Consider the following 15274-nt stretch of genomic DNA (forward strand, 5'->3'; position numbering starts at 1 on the left):
GTTTCTTGGATTTCTTAAGATCATCGTTGAACCATGAGGCTTTCTTGCTGCCAAGTTTGCTTTGTCGCTTTTTCAGTGGTGCTAGGCTGTCGGCGCTGTTGGATAGCCATAAGGAGAGGTTGGTGGCGGCTTGGTCGGGGTTTGAGGAGTGGGCTGGGGGGTTTAGAAGAAGCGATGAGGAGATCTGGTCGATGGTGATTTTGTTCCAGTTTCTTTGCAGAGTTGGTTGAGGGTGGTTGTTGGGTTTGGGCTTGTTGTAGGTAAAGTGAACGCAGCTGTGGTCAGTCCAGAGGAGAGCCGTAGTGTGGCTGAAGGAGACATGATTGCTGGAGGTGAAGATAGGGTCGAGAGTGTGACCTGCGATGTGGGTGGGGGAAGTGACCAGTTGTCTAAGTCCGAGGTTGGCGAGGTTGTCCAGAAGGGAGGTGGAGTTGCGGTCGTTGTTCTTTTCAAGGTGAAAGTTGAGGTCTCCCAAAAGGATGTAATCTTTGGAGGGGAGTGCGTGTGGCGTGATGAAGTCCGTGATGTCCTCACTAAATTGTGCGCGGGATCCTGGTGGTCTGTAAAGGAGGGTGCCTCTGAGTGTGGTCTTGGGGTCGATGTGGATCTGGAAATGAAGGTGTTCAGAGTTGGCGAGATTGATGTCAGAGCTGGTTGAGATGTGGATAGATTTCTTATGGACGATAGCGATTCCTCCTCCTGCGTGGCCGGTACGGTCCTTGCGTATGATCTTATAATCTTGTGGGATGGCAATGGTGATGTCTGGGGCGGAGGAGGCGTTCATCCATGTTTCTGTAAGGAAGGCGACGTCCGGAGAGATGGTGTCTAGTAGATTCAATAGGTCAATGGCGTGCCTGTGGACCGATCGGGTGTTGAGCAAGATGCATTGTAAACCATGTAACTCGAAGAAAACTTCTTGGAACAAAAACAACTTATAACCATCTGAGCCAAACACTAGATATCGGACTTATCTACAGCACACATACCTCGAACATTAGTGTTTAAGTCAACTGCTTTATGGTGCAAAAGGCTATATATTTAACACAGAGAAATACTGTGAAATAGGTTTTTTTTTTTTTTTTTTTTGGTGTAAAACTTTTATTGACAGTCATCATCCAAGTGACAGCAGTACATTTATACAATAAATATGACGTGAGGCAGAAGAATATTATGTACGTTTACACAGCTATTCAGCCGACAACCCTCCGGTCCGGCAGCGCATGGTGAGGACGATATGGCAAAATTTTAGGATGCATTTTTCGGAGCCATGAAGTTTTACTTTTTAAGTCCATTTTTGTTTTGTACTTTTTATAAAAAATAGAAACCAAACCAAACGTAGTGGCTCATTCGTAGTGAATAGACATAAAGCAATATGGATACAGATTTGCTAGTAGAACACGCAGACCCCCACCACCCAGGCCCTACCCCTTCGTCCCCAAGCACAGTGTGAACTGAAGTCCTAACAACAATGTTACATTTCTAATCCCACCCCATGACACCCCACAGGTTAATCAATCATTTCCTCCTCATCATCCGAGTCGTCGTCTTCATCCTCCTGCAGCGGATCGCACAGATCCCCTCTGTACCTATTCCATGCCTCCCACACCTTATTCCATTTCTTTGGGTTCGCTCTGAGTTTATAGACAGTTCTTTCAGTAAGCATCAATTTGTCCATGTTCTTACACCATAACGCCAGAGTAGGTATCTCCGCCACCCCCATCTCTGCGCCACATCGCGCTTAGCCACCATTGTTCCAATTGTAACCCACTGCTGTTGTCTGAGGTTAAGATCAGTGCCCTCCCATATATTCAAGAGACAGAGGTGTGGCTCTGGTGTGAGGGAGGTATCAAGGGCCTGTGAGATTGTGCGCATGACCTGTTGCCAATACCTGGCGACGAGAGGGCAACCCCACAGCGTATGTAACAATGTGCCGTCCTCCCCACAACCCCTGAGACAGTGGGGGGAGTCAGCCCTGTGTATTTTATGTAGGGTGGTCCTCGTATAGTACACTCTGTGCAGCACTTTTAACTGTATGAGCCTGAACCTAGCCGACACCCCAGCCTCCCTTGGAGACGCCATAGCAGCATTCCAGTCCATCTCATCCATAGCTCCCAACTCATCCTCCCACTTTTCTCGCAGTTTCAGTAGGGGGTCTGGAAGATTATTAAGCAATTTCCGGTACATGAGTGAGGTGGCCCGGGATTGTAAAAAATCCGTAAGAAGCCGGTCTTCCAGGGGTGAGGACTCCGGGACCGTAGTCCCTGGTTCCAGCACCGCCAGGAGAGCATGCCTGATTTGGATGTATCTGTATGTTTCAGTGGGGCCTAAGGCATATTGTTGTTGAAGTTGCTCGAAGGGAATCACCCCTGCAGACGACCAGAGATCTCCCACCGTAGAAATGCCTATATTATCCCACTGGGTGAACCCCTTACTGGTCCTGAGGCAGCCTAGTTTCTTGGTATCCCAAAGCGGGGTAAGCTTTGTGATGATCCCCTTCCATTGTAGTCTAGTGAGCGCCTTGTACCATAAGGTGACTGTGTGTTTAGTAGGGCCAATCAGGTCTTTGAGGAGACTTGGGTTGTATAGGGGGGCCAACAGACTATGTGTTCCCAGTTGGGCCCTGTCAGCCTGGTATGCCGGGTCATCGTGCGGTGCATGGAGCCACTGGTTGAGTACCTTGAGTTGAGACGCCCAGTAGTAGAGCTGCACATTTGGTAGCGCTATCCCCCCATCGTACCAGCCGCGGTTAAGTTTAAGGTGAGCTATTCTCGGAGGACGCTCACTCCAGAGCAAGGTGGTGATAACTGCGGTGATTCTACGAAAGTAGGAGGGCGGGATTATATCTGGGGTATTTTCCAAAACGTACAGGAGGCGCGGAAGCGCCATCATTTTGAACAGGGCAGCGCGGCCCAGGAGCGTGAGTGGCAGGGATGACCAATGTCGCACGTCTGACTTTAGACGAAGGAGGGGGGGTGCCAAGTTCCGGTCGTAGAAGACGGCCTTATCGCCGGTGACATGGATGCCCAAGTACTTGAAGGAGACATCGGTCAACACTAAAGGACAGTGTTCAGGGAGGATTGGCCGAGGGCCCTTCAGGACATAGAGGACCGATTTCGTCCAGTTGATAGTATAGCCGGAGGCCGAGCCATGTTTATCGCAGAGTGCCAGTAGTATCGGAACACTCGATTCGGGGGCAGACAAGTAAACCAACATGTCATCGGCATATAATGATATTCTGTCTTCCCAGGCCTCCGTCCATCTAATACCCTTCAACAATGGTGTCTTTATAATGACAATCGTGAGAGGTTCAAGGACCAGTGCGAATAATAATGGGGATAGCAGCCCTGGCGGGTCCCACGCGCTAGAGGAATCGCTCGTGAGATGTGGCCATTGGCCGCCACGTGGGCTACTGGGTCCGTGTAGAGCAAGCGGACCCATGATAGGAACTTCGGTCCGAAGCCCATCCGGGTCAAAACTGCGAACAGATATTGCCACTCTACCATGTCAAAAGCCATTCTGGCGTCCAGGGACAAGATGGCCGCCGGTTCATTCAGGGAATGTGCTTGTGCCAGTGCGCCGTGCACTCTACGGAGATTTAACGCTGTACTCCTGTGTGGCATAAAGCCGGATTGGTCAGGGTGGATCAATTGGGAGAGATATGGAGTCAGCCTATTAGCGATCAGTTTCGCTAGGATCTTCGCCTCTGCATTAATGAGCGAGATCGGGCGATATGACGTACATTCCTCCGGGGGTCTGCCAGGTTTTGGGATAGCCACTATCGTCGCCAGGCGTTGGTCCAAAGGCAGTGTTCCGGTCTCACGACAGTTCTCAAACATGGCCAGTAGTGGTGGGCCCAGTATGTCCGACATTGTTTGGAACCATTCGATTGGTATCCCATTGGGGCCCAATGCTCTGCCTGTATGCAGCGCGACTGTCGCCATACGGAGCTCCTCTACCGTGAGGTCCGCTTCCAGCTCGGTCACCGCCTCCGGCGATAATGTCTCTAATTCTACATCTTGGAGTGCTAATTCTGCCGCCTCTGCCGTGACCACCACCTCTGGAGTGTATACCCCTTGGAAGTGGTCTGCTAAGAGGTCGACAATTTTAGGAGGGTGCGTATGACACGTCCCTTCTCGTTCCTGCAACTGCAGAATGTGTCTACCTCCGTCCCGTGTCTTGTCCAACCAGGCCAGCAGTTTGTTGGCTTTGTCGCCCACATCATAAACTCTGCATGCAGTCGACTCTATATGTTCTAACACCCGTCGATGGAGAAAGTCGTCGTGTCTTTGCTGACAAAGGGTCAGCGCGTGTCGAGTGTCATCTGACGGTGCGGTCATATGAGTTACGTTAGCCTGTTCTAACTGCAGTTCCAGCTCCACCAGTTCTTGTTTTTGCTTACGTTTATGATCGGTTATGGTTGCGATTGCCTGGCCCCTCAAGACTGTCTTGTACGACTCCCATAGCATCGTCGGTGAGGACACCGAGCCGGAGTTCTCCTGAAAGTAATGCTTGGTGGCGGTTTTGAGGGATTTTCGGATCGGAGGGATTTTAAGATAACCGGGGTAAATGGGATAGAGCCGTTTGCGAGCCATGGCTGTGCAGGACAGTGTAGCGATCAAGGGGGAGTGGTCTGATATACCCCGTGGCGCAATCTGTACATCGACAAATGTGAGTCTGCCACCCCCCAGTGTGAGGAAATAGTCAATGCGAGACAGGCAGTCATGAGTAGATGAATAGTAGGAATAGTGGCGATCAGTAGGGTGGAGCTGTCTCCAAATGTCAACCAGACCCTGTGCCTCCAAGAAGTCCCTGAATTTCGTTGGGCCAGTGGGGAGGGAGCGAACCGGAAACCTGTCCATGTCAGTATTGGCCAGTGCATTGAAGTCCCCGCCCACCAGCAGGTCCCCCTCCGGGAGTTCCAGAAGGAATTTGCCCAGATCCGGAAGTGCCGATGAGTGTAGCGCTGGTGGGATGTACGCAGACACCACATTAATGGGCACACCCTCCCATTGCCCACACACTGCCGCGAAGCGGCCATGTTTTGACTGCTTTCGTGGAGTGATGTATGAAGCGTGATGTTCTTTTCACCCAAACCCCCGTTCCCCGGGACCCTGAAGTGAAGTCCGAATGTACTACCATGCGATAGCCTCTCCTATCCAAAGCTTTGGTGGCCGCCCCCACTAAGTGGGATTCCTGAAGAAGGGCGATGTCACAATTCAGTCTCTTAATACATTGTAGGACCAGTCCCCTCTTCACTTTATCTCCTAACCCCCGCACATTCCAAGACATTACCTGTAGCGGTGGCACAGACCCCACCCCAGCGTCAGGTGTTACGGTGGTAGGACGTGAGAGATCCGCCATTTTGTAATCATGCGTGTAAGGTGATGTCCCATGGGGTAGAACGGAGCCATAGTGATCCAAGAGTGTCCCATGCCTGTGCAATTATTCACACGTATATGACATAGCAGTGTTAGAGGATCAGAGGTGATACACCCGGTGCCAGGAATACGGTCAATTGTGACTACTAGCAGTTTCAAAATGACGAGTAGAGCCAAACAATTCAAACTAACAAACCAACAGAACCCCCCCCCGTTCCCAATACCCCCACCCACCCTGCTTCCCTGCTACATGGACTCCAAACTGCCCGCCACCCCAATTTAGCAGAGTGCTTAAACCCATCCCAAAGAAAACACACAGTTACTTGCTCGTTGGGGGTGAGGAGCACTCCGGAATTAGCGACCCCTCGTACCCTCCACGGAGGCCCTTGGCCCAGTGTCCTCGGCGGTTCCAGCCTCAGTCCCGAAACATCAATGTCTCATATATATGTTCATGGGTCCACCTCTTGTGTTAGGTCAGCATCGTCCCTTACCGGTGAGCTCCTGCCACTGTTCGTACCGGCGTCCCCAACATCGTTTCGGTCAGGTTGATGTGAACCGTTCTTAGTCTGTCCAGGGCGGCGGGAGTGGGAGGCAGGGCGCCAGCCATCCAGCCAGTCTCTTGCAGTTCCAGGGTAGTCAAAAAACCAGGTTCTGTTCTCCGCCACCACCCGGAGCCTGGCCGGGAAGATCATGGAGTAAGGAAATTCACGTTTTCTGAGTTCCTTTTTGACATCCAAGAAGGTTTTTCGTCGCCTGGCCACCTCCGCCGTGTAATCCGGGAAAAACGCCACCGTTGAGTTGAGGATTTTCACCGGTGGTGAGACTCGTGCCGCCTGGAGGATGACGTCCCGGTCGCGGTAGTTAAACAGTCTCGCTAGGATCGGCCTAGGCGAAGCCCCTGGTTTAGGTTGGCCCCCCGGAACTCTGTGTGCCCGCTCCACTGAAAAGAATGCCGACAGGCCTTTAGGTTGAAGATGAGTTTTAATGAGGTCCTCCACATATAAATCCATCGCTCTCACACCCTCAGTCTCCGGCACGCCAAGAATGCGCACATTGTTCCGCCTGGAGCGGCCCTCCTGATCGTCGAGTTTATCTTTAAGGAGCTTGTTTTCCACCATGACCGCTTCCATGGCCGTCTGCAATTCCGAGACATCCTCCACCAGCAATTTCGTGACAAGCTCTAGCGAGCCTACCTTTTCGGCCATCTTGTGGAAGTCCGCTCGGATAAGGGTGATTTCGGTTGAGATAGAGCCCACCGTCGTCTGGACCTGCGAGAGTGCCTTCATAACGTCATCCAGCGTCGCCCTCTTCGTCCCCGCAGGCTCGCCTCGTTTTGCGGGGGGATTCTTCCCATCCGCCGGAGGGGAGGCGGTTCTATCGTTTGTAAAGCGGTCAATACGAGTCTGGGTTGTACCGCCTTTCACACCTTTCCCGGCCATTGTTCGGTCGCGGAGAGAATACAGTTCGTCGGTTGAATGGGATATCAGGAGAAATCACCGTCACAGTACGTTCGTTGGTGCAGTGTGAAGAGGGCTTCCGTTGCAATGATGGAGACGCCCCGATGGTCCACGCAGGGCAGACTGCAGGACAAAGTTCGGATAACCGTCTTGATAATCTACGGCCACCCTTCCTATGAACCTCCGCTGGGAATAGCAAGCTGTTTGTTACTGGGGGGGACCGTCACTGGCTGTGGTCCTCCAACACCGACCACTTCCTGTCTGCAGTAGCCGAGCGGGCTGCACTTCCGGTCGGCCTCAGTCGCCACTAAAGTGCCCAGAGGTGGGCCTGTGTTCCGGTCGGATCAGCACTCGACGATAACTCCGTCGTCCAATTCACGATTTCCGTCCGGGGACCTGCCGCCAGTTCCGCCCGGTCTCGGGCGTTCGGTGCCGCCGTTGGAGGTAAGAATTAGTCGTGCGGATAGATGGAGAGGCCGCTTCCCTGCCGGAGCTAGTCCTCTAAGCTGCCGCCATGTTCGGCCGCCAGCCACGCCCCCGTGAAATAGGTTTTAGTGTCATATTTTACTAAGAAAATTATTAAATTAAATGTGGACAGGCGTAAAAGAATATTACATAAGTGAGCAAAATAATTTTGTGAAAATTGATTGTAACTTTATAAAATATATGTGAGATGTCATTCTTATTTACAATTGTAAGGTCTCTAAGGAAGAATCTTCACTTTCAACAGTTTTACAAATTAGGAGAAACTGTTTGAATACTGCTCTTTAAAAAACAACTGAAATCCTTGAAGGATAAATTGGTGGAAGAGGTTATCACAGAAGGACTAAAGCAGACGAAGAAGAGGCCAAGAATCATAGAGACAACCTCCTGAGCCCTAATGCATGAGTAAGAGAAGGAAGCATGGCCGTGGTTCTCATGTGCAATCCCTTAGCAAATTATATTAAAAGCAGTGCTTAATTTGTGCGGGTGCTTTCCGGTGCTTAGCACCGGCACTTATTCATCAGGGCCGGGTCTACACTAGGCATCTGCCACAATGCCATATGACCTGCACAGTAAATATAATTATGTCACCGACACACCGCAGACAGTGCTGCTCCTCTCCTGAGTCCCGGTGAAGTGTGTTGTGGCTGGGAGAGCTAATAACACAAAGACTTAAATCCTATAGATGATGCAAATTTGCTGTGGGCCCTTAATTTAGTGTTGCCAGTGGGCGGGACACTGATTGAGCTGGGTTTAGTCCTGCCGGGGTAGGGGCTGTGCGGCAGGCGGCAGCGTGTATAGATTTTTTCAACATGCCACGCCCTCTTGCACACACGCCACGCACTGGACGAGTCACCTGTACTTCAGCTCGACACCGAGGGCAGGCAGCAAAGGCAGTGCAGCCCATCAGTAACTGTAAGTAGCAAGCCAATGCTGCTTGATAATAAACAGACTTACTTGGTATGTGAAGTTAACGGAGTGGGAGGCCTGCCCTGACCAATTATGCCTCCGGCGCCAGGCACTGTGTGCAGGTACAATGCCCCTGACCAGGAGGAGGCTGAAAGGGCAGGGCCTTTAACTTAACCCCTATCGGCAATTCTTACAAATATGCAGTTTTTCCATTAACAGCAGAGTGCAGTGAGAATTCATTTCCCCTCAATCAAGGACACGCATCTCTAGCACACAAACATGATCTTGAAAGGACACAAACATATGTGCACAAACCCCTGAACACATATATACATAATCCCCTAGACAAACACATATGTGCACAAATGGGCGCAAACAAACACACTCAGATCACACACAGACATGACCATTATTTCAACATTGTTCACACAAGCGTGCACATGCACGCAAACATAGGCACCTAGGAATGCCTCAGACACAAAGCTGCACCCACATCATTATTTCAGCCCACGCATGCGCACATTTCTCAGAATCATTTGCACACTCAGCACTTTCGCCGAGCAGAGCTACACGCAGCAAAAGTGAACACACACACTGCTATGTATGCCACGTACACACACACCCCAAGTATATCTCACATACGCGCTACATACACAAACATAGCAGTGGCAGCACATATACACACGAGTTCAAAGTATTAAATGCCTTCATGGAGACCGTCAAAAACGAAATAATGCATACATTAAGCGCTTTTTATTTCCATGATGTTTATAAATTTGTACGAAACAAACTCAAAAATAAATCCACACCAGTTTCTCACATTGATACATATGCAGACGTACACACAAAAAGTACATACCAGATTATCTCTTTCCTGTGTTTCTCAGCCACAGATGCCGTGTTTCATCGTCACCATGTCTAATCAAGATATGAGATTGAAAACTATATTCCAAAATAATCCAAATCACCCTTTTCAGAAAAAGCATTTCCAATATATACACACACACGTGACGCACATCCATGCTCACACATACACTAATAACACACACACACACACTTGCACACAAAGGAGCAACCGATGCACCCATGTAGACCAACGGGGACACATACTCCAGCTTGAGCACATGAGTTTATAGGTAAACAAACACATAAAGGAGGCACACAGATAACACACGTCACACATACAAACAACCCCACAATTGCACACATACATGCAAAATCCTGCGCATCCACGCACACGAGGACCAGCCACAAACATAACAATGATTTAAACATAGTTCACGCAAGCCCTTGGAAAGCCTCACGAGTAGACCATAAGCACATACAAATATGGACAAAACTGAATTTTCAAATACATACATATTTTTCAATACAACGCACATTACCATATACATTTATATCTTTCACATGTATGCCCATGCACATTGGTCCAGTGGTACTTGCACATAAACATTTGTAGAGCAATAATTATACACACAGCAAAGGTGTTCACACACACATAAATAGAAAGTGATGTGCCTGCGACAGGCACAAACACATACACACAAGTGGTGTGCGTAAACAGGGACATACAAGCAATCAGTCATACAACAACACTCTAAGTCAGGCAACACAAACTAGCATACACATAAGAATACGGTAACATACACTATCAGGCACATACAAGCACAGGCACAATTGGTGCACATAAGCTTGAGGCACACACAAACATAGAGGAGCACACAGGATTTCACTCATAGGGCTATGACACACATAATGTGCACTGTACTTCTCCCTCAAGTGTCCCCCACCTCACCTCACCACTGTACCACCTGCTGCTCCTCTCTGCGCGGTTGCGCTGTGCTCATGACGAGCTGAGCTTGTCATAACGGCCGCGGTGCTCACACGCGGGGATAATTCCCCCGCTGTGCTGAGCGTTCGGAGGAAAAGGATGTGGCCGTGACGAGCTCAGCTCGTCATGAGCACAGCGCCACCGTGTTGCGTGACGAGCTGAGCTCGTCACGAGCACTGGGGCGCTGTGCGCACCCCTCCTCTCCCAAGCACAGTGCGGAAATTACTACCGCGGTGAAGGGGTTAACCTGAGGTGTGCATTTAAGGTTTGTGTATCCTGTGCTGTTGTTTACCCTGAGATGTGCATTGAAGGGTTGTGTTCTCTGTAATGTTGTTTAACCTTAGGTGTGCGTTTCAGGGTCGTGTTCCCTGTGCTGTTGTTTAAACTGATGTGTCTGTTGAATGCTGACGTACCCTGTGCTGTTGTTTAACCTGATGTGTGCGTTTAAGGGTCGTGTTCTCTGTGCTGTTGTTTAACTTGAGTTGTGCATTGAAGGGTCAGGTACCCTTTGCTGTTGTTTAACCTTAGGTGTGCGTTAAAGGGTTGTGTGCCCTGTGTTGTTCTCCCTTTTAGACTGAAAACCCCTTAACATCGACATTGAGCTTTCAAGTAAAAACATTGTCACAATACGCATCTTCTTCTTCTGCACTGTGTCCTCTTCAACAGGATCCTATCCTCGTTGCCAGTTTTGCAAGACAGGACTCAGAGGATAACATTAATTAGAGCTTTATTCAGCAGGTTACAATGACCCAGGCACCTCTCTGATCTCTGGCCGATGGCAACTGTCTGCTTCAGAGCTTCTCAGAATCCACACACACCAGATTCCAGAAGTGGAATCATCCATGTTGCGGGGAAACAGCATCACAGCACCAGGGTGAAAATATACAATACAGAACATAACACTCTGGGAGTAGAGGCTTGACGATTCAGCGCAGCACCCTCAAGATGCAGGCGTCTGTTTACAGTGCAGGGAACTATCGTAAAGAAGCTAAAAGGAAACATGCTTATTTATTGTTACCTGTGATATTGCATAACAGCATAGACCGTGATAGCTGCACCTATGTGAAATGCTTGTATAGTGCTGAGACATGACTTCAAACTTGTGACCGGCACAACTTTATTTTACATTGTAGCCTGAGGCAGCAGGTCTCATGGTGAAAGGCGCAGCTTTTATTTGGAATTCTAGTTTTCAACACTGTACTGTTTGGACACTCGGTGATAGGCCCACTATCAAGCTGTGCTAGTCACAACATCTCTACACAGGCACACAAGATAGTGGCTCAGCACTCAATTCCAAAATTGTTAAATGAATTTAGTTTAACTTGAGTCTATATTTCACAATGTGTAACTTCAAGCAATATCATCATCTAGTCTCAATAAACAGATGTGAAAATAATTTCTTCTTTCAGTAAATCTTTATTCATCTCTTTTTTCTTACAATCACCTCAATCGAACAGTTGCCAATGCGTTTCGTCCACCAAGAACTTCATCCTGGCGCAGTACACATGTTGGCATCATTTATACTTCTTAGTTTGATGAATATTTAAGCTGGTTGTTGTATATAAAAGTGTAGAGTGCATTTGCTCCTGCTGTTTGCCAGTGTGGCGTCCGGTTCAAGTGAAAGACCATGGAAATGAGGCAACCTTCTTGCATTGCCTCCAGACTGTATAACAGATGCAGTAAAAGAGGCAAATACATAGTAACTGTGCACTGTGAGACAGCAGGACCTGTTTGCAGCGTCCCCCACTTTTAGCCCCCATTTTGCCTAGTGGGTGCTGGTTTTGTGACTCTGACAGCTCCATGGGCTCTTCTAACCAGACCCAGGGCCTCTGCTCTGATTGAAAGTATATTGTAATTCCGTATAATTAGGATTGGCAATGAGAGACCCCTGTAAGTCCCTAGGATATATTAAGGTAAGAGGGATTCAAACTACCTCTACGTCCCTAGTCACTAGTATATCATGGAGCAGGGAGTTTAGAGGCCCAGTAGGTTTCCTGCATTGGAGTTTGCACTGCCGTGTTTCCAGCTGCCATTTTAATGGCTGCCCTGCTTTGCAGACTGTCTTTAAAAGTAATGTATATGCAACCTCAACTTTGGCATTAAAGGTACCTCTAAACAAATGATCTACCTTATTTTTACATGTAACTATAATCCGGGACATTATAAAAGATGTTTCATAAGTCCTGGTAAGTGAAAAAACTGCCAAATGTGTTTTTCCCCATTGTAGATAACAAGCTCCATAGGCTAACATTGGAATATTTTATTTCACCATAAATATTGATAGGAAGGAGCTCAAAATGTCATTCAAGGACTTAAAATGATAGTTATGATAAATCGACTAACTTGACACTGTTAGATTTATAATAACTACAGCAGAAAATAAGTTAATACATTTTCTTTTCTGTAAGCCAAAATCCAGCCTTCCAGCTGCCTTCTCTTCTCCTGATTGGCTAGCCTTGCCAGGCTGAGCCAAGCTATCTTAATGTGGTGTGAAGTAGCCAAAGGACTTTCTGTGGGTGGAGAACTACAGTGGCAAAAGCAACCGAGAGGATAGGGTGGAGGAACCAGACTGGTCATCTAAAGGAGAAGGACACTTTAGGTCAGCACAGGTTCACCCCCTCATCCTGCAACCCCTGGCACACAGGAACCCCTTTAATTAGATTAGGGACTGGGATGGAAGAGGAGTGTTGTGGAATCTGAGCCACACCAGTCGGTTGGCCTTGCCTGGTCAGATTTTCGCATTTTCGATTTTTGAATAATAGTGCCCTCTGAGACAAGACTATGCCACACGTTGGAGGAAGTTCATCCCATTTTTCAGGGGTCCCCCCATTTGACACCCAGGACCACTGCATAAATATGGAAAAGCTGCATGGTAACTCCAATCTGTTTCCTGAAACTACAAGGAGAGGAAATTACAAAGGTCTGCACTCTAAGTACTATGCCTTCCTTCAAGAAGGATTAAGGAGTGGACCCTCTGCAAGCTACCCGTTAACTGAGCCCACCTGCATCCTCTCCACCAAGAAGTCCCTAGCCTGGAATGTGTCCAGTGGGCTTTTAAGGATTTGACCAGGTGCATAGTGGGAATTGTAGTACCAACATCAAAAGGACCATCTAAGAGACTCCAAACCCCTGGAATGGTGTAGTGGACACTTTGAACCCGCATGGGGACCTTCTGAAAGAAGATCCAGAATGTTGGTAAAGTTTGGGAACCTTTTTGTAAAAAGCTCCATAAGTTGACCGACTCAACGCCGGCGACCAGGCCTGAATTTCAGATTCATCCGGCTGTAAGCTCTGGAGCTGCAGACTTCAAGGATTTTATAGGGGCATCAAAGAACACCTAGACAATGACATTGACAAAAATCTGGCCGGAAGAGGAGCCTTGCTTGACGTCGAGAGAAAAAGTTCCAGAAAAATGACTAAGTGAGAAGGTTTTGACCGTGGCCTCCCGCTTAGTGTATCCGACCGGGGATCCATTGTGGTCGGCCTCAAACTTTTACTTTTTCCTGGCCAAGAGTGAGCAGATGTCCTAATTTGGCGCTATTGTTTTTGTGCACTAAAAAGTGTTTATTCTTTAAAAATTCATATCTCCAGTTCCCTAAATTGGATTTTCGTGGTATTGGGTCAATTCGTTCATAAAAATACAAACAATTTTTATAAATTAGTTTTGTACTGGTGTTTTTAAATGTACTACCCACCTGTATCTTGCCTGCTCGCTGGCAGCTACCAAGGGTTCAGCAAGGGATTCATTTATTGAGACCGCACCTGAACCTGTTATTTTGTTTGTGGCCTTAATACTAGTGGTAAGTCACTACTAAGAAACCCCTTTCCAACAAAAACAAAATATTTTTTAAAGGTTTGTACCTATCCATCATATCGGACTCCACTGTCCTTCAAATAATTTGTGCATAGACTGGAACTGCCATGATAGCACTTCCTGTCAATCTAGAGTGCTGTCCACAGGCCAGCGGACAACTCTACATTTTTGGTGGGCCGAGGTCTCCCAGGACATCGCTGGTATTGTCCTTATCCATCTTGACTGGGTTTACTTTGTCTTCAAAACTCTGAATCGAGCCCATCGTTTTTTTTATTTCTGTCATGAGATTGGAATGAAGCCTCTTAAACATACTATGTAGGTCCCTTCATTAGGAGCCCTAAGCAATTGCTTACCTTTTGATAGAATCATCCTAAATATTAGATGCCCCTATGTTACTGCCATAGCACTTTTCCATTTCTGGTTTTTACTTTAACAATTCATTGTTTTCAAGTGTTTTAGTCTGATTTGCTGACTTGAACTGAACCAGAATTAATAATTCAAAAATGCACAGAATTGCTGCAGAAAAAGAGATGTTCTCATAACACGGTGTATTTTGTTAAACCCATATCTGGCTCCTGTACATTCCCAAGGCTTTGTGAGTAAAAGCGAGTATATAGCTTTAAAAGAGTAAATAGCTTTAACTAGTCTTGCAAAGGTTCTGATCATCTTAATTTTTAGTCGCATCTGCAGGTAAATGTGAAGAAGTAAGAACCTTTTTGGAGCACCAGACAGCTCTATGAAGGGCCTCCCAAGTCGCCATGTCTTGGCCCGTGGTGTAATGGAGCGGCCTTCTGTGCCAGGTCTTTCAAATTAACTTGGAAACCTTCAAATGTTTGGGACTTTTAAAATTAAAGGTTAGTGCCAGCATCGCAGCCAGTTTTAGCACTCAGGGCCTCATGTTGCAAAATCCCACGCTTTCTGACCACACAAATACTTATCATTATGCTCAAAATCCTTTTTTATCAGTTGGAGATTGTTTTAGACTAGTAAAATGGCACTTGCGATCGTTTATGAATTGCAAATAGGAGGGTTCATGAAAGGGGTTTCCTCCCTCCCTTTTCCAATTCAGAAGGAATTGATTGATCATTGGTGGCTGCAAATGTTGTTGTAAACCTTTGATGAGCTAATGGCTCCTAGGTGGGGTGGCAACTAATTTACAGAGGGAAGGCGTCCCTTCAGGACGAATGCATTATGGAGGGAGAGCTTTTCCAAAAACTGCCGGCTAATTATGCAGTATCTCTACTATTTAGACAATGACCAGACAAATATAAAAGCTGTTCTGCTATTTTCACAGCAGACGGACAAACAGGCAGAATCTCTACTTTTCAGCCAGCAGCCACATAAATATTTAAGTTTTCCTGCTATTCGCACAGCTGCCAGATGCACCAGTCTACTATTTAGC

Source organism: Lissotriton helveticus, chromosome 1_1 (genome assembly GCF_964261635.1).
Source record: "Lissotriton helveticus chromosome 1_1, aLisHel1.1, whole genome shotgun sequence".
NCBI lineage: Eukaryota > Metazoa > Chordata > Amphibia > Caudata > Salamandridae > Lissotriton > Lissotriton helveticus.